The sequence below is a fragment of the Tachysurus fulvidraco genome, chromosome 1 (assembly GCF_022655615.1).
Source record: "Tachysurus fulvidraco isolate hzauxx_2018 chromosome 1, HZAU_PFXX_2.0, whole genome shotgun sequence".
In the NCBI taxonomy this organism is placed as follows: Eukaryota; Metazoa; Chordata; class Actinopteri; order Siluriformes; family Bagridae; genus Tachysurus; species Tachysurus fulvidraco.
Window position 1 is genome coordinate 19604147 of NC_062518.1, and position 6650 is coordinate 19610796.

A 6650-nucleotide genomic window follows, 5' to 3' on the forward strand; every position below is an offset into this window, starting at 1 on the left:
TCTTTGCACATCAGTCAGGAAATGACAGACAGTTTCACACAAATAAAGTTTCAGATGATGTTGGATTGGGGCCAAATAGGAGAGACGTGACCCCAGAGTCTGTTTTACAATCCTGTGAGCTAAATATTTATCAGCATTTAAAATCACCTTCAGTCACACGCACGCCTCATTCCCTTCTTTCCATAAGTCTCTGCATCGAGTTTAATAATGAATAAATTACGCTCCTGACTAATATGTTTTGCATCTCAAGTTTCCAGGACTCTCCTTTCATATATATATATATATAAATATATATATATACACACACACACACACACACACAGTGGTGTGAAAGTGTTGGCCCCCTTCCTGATTTAAATTTTTTTTTCATGTTTGTCACACTTTAATATTTCAGATCATCAAACAAATTGAAATATTAGTCAAACACAAGTAAATACAACATGTAGTTTTTTAAAATGAATTTTTTTTATTAGTAAGGGAAAATAAAATCCAAACCTACATGACCCTGTGTGAAAAAGTGTTCGGCTCCGAAACCTAATAACTGGTTGGTCCGCCCTCAGCAGTAAAAACTGCAATGAGTCTGTTACAGCGCCGTGGAGGAATTTTGGTCCACTCGTCTTTGCAGAATTGTTGTAATTCAGCCACATTGGAGGTTTTTTGAGCATAAACAGCCTTTTTTATCTTCCTGCCACAGCGTCTCAATAGGATTCAGGTCAGGACTTTGACTCGGCCACTCCAAAGTCTTTATTTTGTTTGACTTCAGCCATTCAGAGGTGGACTTAATGGTGTGTTTTGTATCATTGTCCTTCAGCTCGAGGTCACGAACAGATAGCCGCACTTTGTCCTTCAGGATTTTTTTGGTAGTCAGCAGAATCCATGGTTCCATTTATCACAGCAAGTCTCCCAGGTCCTGAAGCAGCAAAACAGCCCAAGACCATCAAACTACCACCACCATATTTTACTATTGGCATGATGTTCTTGGGTTCTCCAGCAGGACAATGATCTAAAACACACCAGCAAGTGTTCATGTATACAACTGCCAGAAGCTAAAAAAATACAGAAATCGTGCAACAACCAACCTGCACCGACTTGAACACAAATGACCTGCATGGTCGAGTTACCAGGAGAAAGACGTTACTGTGTCCATGCCATAAAAAAGACCCTCCTTCAGTACACCAGACAGAACCTAGACAAGACTCACAGCTTCTGGAGCAGAGTCATGCGGAGTGATGAGACCAAAACTGAACTTTATAGTCACAACCATAAACACTATGTTTGGAGAGGATCTCGGATGTTCCAACATGACAATGATCCAAAGCACAAGGCAAGGTTGACCCTCCAATGGCTACAGCAGGAAAAGGTGAAGGTTCTGGAGACCATCACCTTCTCCTGACCTCAATATAAATTAAGCCACTTTTGGAAGATCTCAAATAAGTCATATAAAAAAAAATGGTTTTGCCTTTTCTCTCATGTTTTTTTTTTCACTCAAATTCTTCCAAAGTTTGAACACAACTGTATATACAAAAACACATAAATACGGTATTTTGTTAAACCTAGAGTCACATGTGTGTTAAGGCACCTCACAAAGTAAACAGGTGTAAACCTCCAGTGCTTTTGTATCACCTGTCTGTGTGTGTGTGTGTGTGTGTGTGTGTGTGTGTGTGTGTGTGTGTGTGTGTGTGTGTGTGTGTGTGTGTGTGTGTGTGTGTGTTTATCATACAGTGACTCAACTGTCTCCTTCCTGAAAAAGTCGAGTGGGTAGATGAATCCAGCCGGAGTGTGAATGTTTTTAATGAATGTCATCCAGTTGGCAGTATAGAGCTCAGCTCTCAGGCTGCAAATACAAAGGGAAACAAAAGGCATTTTTTAACGTAAACACACACATACACACAAACACACACACACACACACACACACACACACACACACACACACACACACACACACACAAAAAAACAACAAGTTTTAGTTCTGGCTCATCACACAATATATAATAGACAAATGATAGACAATAATTTTGTGTGTGTATAAGAGAGAGAGAGAGAGAGAGAGAGAGAGAGAGAGAGAGAGAGAGAGAGAGAGAGAGAGAGAGAGAGAGAGAGAGAGAGAGAGATACACCATAAGGTCATGAATCCCATTTTCCTATGTGAACATTATAATAATAATAATAATAATAATAATAATAATAATAATAATAATAATAATAATAATAATAATAATAACAACAACAACAATAAGTAAAATCATTTTTAAATGTAGAAATACATATAACTCAATGAATGACACACACACACACACACACACACACACACACACACACACACACACACACACACACAATTTTCAGTTTCAATTTCAATTTCAAGTTTATTTGTATAGCACTTTTTACAATAGACGTTGTCTCAAAGCAGCTTTACAGAACATAAACACAGAACAAAAGGTTATTATAAAGAATAATACTGTATAAGGATAAATATAATACAAAATTCAAGATTAATATTAAATATATTTAGTTCACAATGTGTATGTATTTATCCCGTATGGGCAAGTCTGGGATGACTCAGGTGACTGTTGGTGTTGGTAAAGGAAGGAACCTTGACAACCTGATTATAAATATACGGTCTGATAAATGTTGTATTGATGTAAAAGATCACATGGAGTTCACATCTCCTCTTTAGTATCACAGAGTCAGCCTCGTCTCAGTGGAGGTCCAAAATCTTCATCGGACGGAAGACGATCGGAGCTGGTACAATTCCTGGATGTCTCGGGATGGGTAGAAAGAGAGAAGCAGTGGAGAGGAATTAACATATCTGTGTTCATAAAATGTGCAAGTCTGATGTAATAGTGCACAATATTATGGGATGTATTATGTGTGTGTATACGCCTGACTAAAGAGATGAGTCTTTAATCTACATTTAAACTGGGAAAGTGTGTCTGAGCCCCGAACACTATCAGGAAGACTATTCCAGAGTCTGGGAGCTAAATAAGAAAACGCTCTACCGCCTTTAGTAGACTTAGATATTCTGGGAACTACCAGAAGTCCTGAGTTTTGTGATTTCAGAGAGCGTGAAGGATTGTAACGTGTTAGATACATGGGAGCTAAACCATTAAGAGCCTTGTACGTAAGTAGCAGCAGTTTGTAATCAATTCTAAACTTAACAGGTAGCCAGTGTAGAGATGATAAAATTGGGGTTATATGGTCATACTTTCTTGTTCTAGTGAGAACTCTGGCAGCTGCATTTTGGACTAACTGTAACCTATTTATTAAAGATGCAGGACAACCACCTAGTAATGCATTACAATAGTCCAGTCTAGAGGTCATGAATGCATGAACTAGCTTCTCAGCATCAGATACACGCAGGATGTTTCTCAGCTTGGCAATATTTCTAAGGTGGAAGAAGGCTGTTTTTGTAGTATGGGCGATATGATTTTAAAGACAAGTCACTGTCTATTAAACACCCAGGTCTACTACCTGTCGAACCTGTCGAGATACTAGTAACAGTACATCCCTCTAAATGGAAGTTGAATTGTGAGAGTTTCTGTGTACTGGTTTTTGGACCTATAAGTAGTATCCATCCATCCATCCATCCATCCATCCATCCATCCATCTTCTACCACTTATCCGGGGCCGGGTCGCGGGGGCAGCAGTCTAAGCAGGGATGCCCAGACTTCCCTCTCCCCAGACACTTCCTCCAGCTCTTCCGGGGGAATACCGAGGCGTTCCCAGGCCAGCTGAGAGACATAGTCCCTCCAGCGTGTCCTAGGTCTTCCCCGGGGCCTCCTCCCGGTTGGACATGCCAGGGAGGCGTCCAGGAGGCATCCGAAACAGATGCCTGAGCCACCTCAGCTGACTCCTCTCAATGTGGAGGAGCAGCGGCTCTACTCTGAGCTCCTCCCGAGTGACCGAGCTCCTCACCCTATCTCTAAGGGAGCGCCCAGCCACCCTGCGGAGGAAACTCATTTCGGCCGCCTGTATCCGGGATCTCGTTCTTTCGGTCATGACCCAAAGCTCATGACCATAGGTGAGGGTAGGAACGTAGATCGACTGGTAAATAGAGAGCTTTGCCTTGTGGCTCAGCTCTTTCTTCACCACAACAGATCGGTATATCGACCGCATCACTGCAGAAGATACACCAATCCGCCTGTCGATCTCCCGCTCCATCCTTCCCTCACTCGTAAACGAGACCCCAAGATACTTAAACTCCTCCACTTGAGGCAGGAGCTCTCCACCAACCTGAAGGGGGCAAGCCACACTTTTCCGACTGAGAACCATGGCCTCAGACTTGGAGGTGCTGATTCTCATCCCCGCGGCTTCACACTCGGCTGCAAACGGTCCCAGTGCACGCTAAAGGTGCTGGTTTGAGGAAGCCAGCAGGACAACATCATCTGCAAAAAGCAGAGACAAAATCCTGTGGTCCCCAAACCGGACTCCCTCCGGCCCCATACTGCGCCTAGAAATCCTGTCCATATAAGTAATGAACAGGACCGGTGACAAAGGGCAGCCCTGCCGGAGTCCAACATGCACCGGGAACAAGTCCGACTTACTGCCGGCAATGCGAACCAGACTCCTGCTCCGGTCATATAGGGACCGGACAGCCCTTAACAGAGGGCCCCCGACCCCATACTCCCAGAGCACCCCCCACAGGTCAACACGAGGGACACAGTCGAAAGCCTTCTCCAGATCCACAAAACACATGTGAACTGGTTGGGCAAACTCCCATGAACCCTCCAGCAACCTGGCGAGGGTATAGAGATGGTCCAGAGTTCCACGACCGGGACGAAACCCGCATTGTTCCTCCTGAAACCAAGGTTCGACTATCGCTCGAATTCTCCACTCCAGTACCCTGGCATAGACTTTTCCGGGGAGGCTGAGGAGTGTGATCCCCCTATAGTTGGAACACACCCTCCGGTCCCCCTTCTTAAACAGAGGTACCACCACCCCAGTCTGCCAGTCCAGAGGCACTGTCCCCAACCTCCACGCGATGTTGCAGAGGCGTGTCAACCAAGACAGCCCCACAACATCCAGAGACTTGAGGTACTCAGGGCGGATCTCATCCACCCCCGGTGCCTTGCCACTGAGGAGCTTCTCAACTACCTCAGTGACCTCAACTTGGGGAATCGACGAGTCCACAACTGAGCCCCCGCCCTCTGCTTCCTCAGTGGAAGACATGTCGGTGGGGTTGAGGAGAACCTCGAAGTATTCCTTCCACCGTCCGAGGATGTCCCCAGTCAAAGTCAGCAGATTCCCACTTCCACTGTAAACAGTGTGAGCAGGGCACTGCTTCCCCCTCCTGAGGCGCCGGATGGTTTGCCAGAATTTCTTTGAGGCCAACCGATAGTCCTTCTCCATGGCCTCACCGAACTCCTTCCAGACCCGAGTTTTTGCCTCCGTAACCACCCGGGCTGAAGCTCGCTTGGCCTTTCGGTACCTATCAGCTGCCTCCGGAGTCTCCCGAGCCAACCAGGCTCGATAGGACTCCTTCTTCAGCTTGACGGCATCCCTTACTTCCGGGGTCCACCACCGGGTTCGGGGATTGCCACCACGACAGGCACCGGAGACCTTACGGCCACAGCTCCGAGCGGCCGCATCGACAATGGAGGTGGAGAACACGGTCCACTCTGACTCAATGTCTCCAACCTCCCTTGGGATCTGGTTGAAGCTCTGCCGGAGGTGGGAGTTGAAGATCTCTCTGACCAGAGACTCTGTCAAACGTTCCCAGCAGACCCTCACAGTACGTTTGAGTCTGCCAAGTCTGTCCAACTTCCTCCCCCGCCATTGGATCCAACTCACCACCAGGTGGTGATCAGTTGACAGCTCCGTCCCTCTCTTTATGCGAGTGTCCAAGACATACCGCCGGAGGTCAGATGAAACAACCACAAAGTCGATCATCGACTTCAGACCTAGGGTGTCCTGGTGCCATGTGTACTGATGGACACCCTTATGCTTGAACATGGTGTTCGTTATGGACAAACTGTGACTAGCACAGAAGTCCAATAACAGAACACCACTCGGGTTCAGGTCGGGGGGGCCGTTCCTCCCAATCACGCCCCTCCAGGTGTCACTGTCACTGCCCACATGAGCATTGAAGTCCCCCAGTAGAACCATGGAGTCCTCGGTCGGAGCACTTTCCAGCACCCCTTCCAGACACGCCAAGAAGGTCGGGTACTCTACACTGCCATTTGGCCCATAAGCACAAATAACCATGAGAGACCTATCCCCGACCTGAAGGCACAGGGAAACGACCCTCTCGTTCACCGGGGTGAACTCCAACACATGGTTGCTGAGCTGGGGGGTTATGAGCAAGCCCACACCAGCCCGCCGCCTCTCACCATGGGCAACTCCAGAGTAGTAGAGAGTCCAGCCTCTCTCAAGGAGTTGGATTCCAGAGTCCAAGCTGTGTGTGGAGGTGAGCCCGACTATATCTAGTCGGTATCTCTCAACCTCCCGCACCAGCTCAGACTCCTTCCCCCCAGTGAGGTGACATTCCATGTCCCCAGTGCCAGATTCCGTGTCTGGGGATTGGGTCGCCGAGGCCCCCGCCTTCGACTGCCACCCAATCCACATTGCACCGGCCCCTTACGGTTTCTCCTGCAGGTGGTGGGCCCACAGGAGATCGGCCCCATGTCGCTCTTTCGGGTTGAGCACGGCC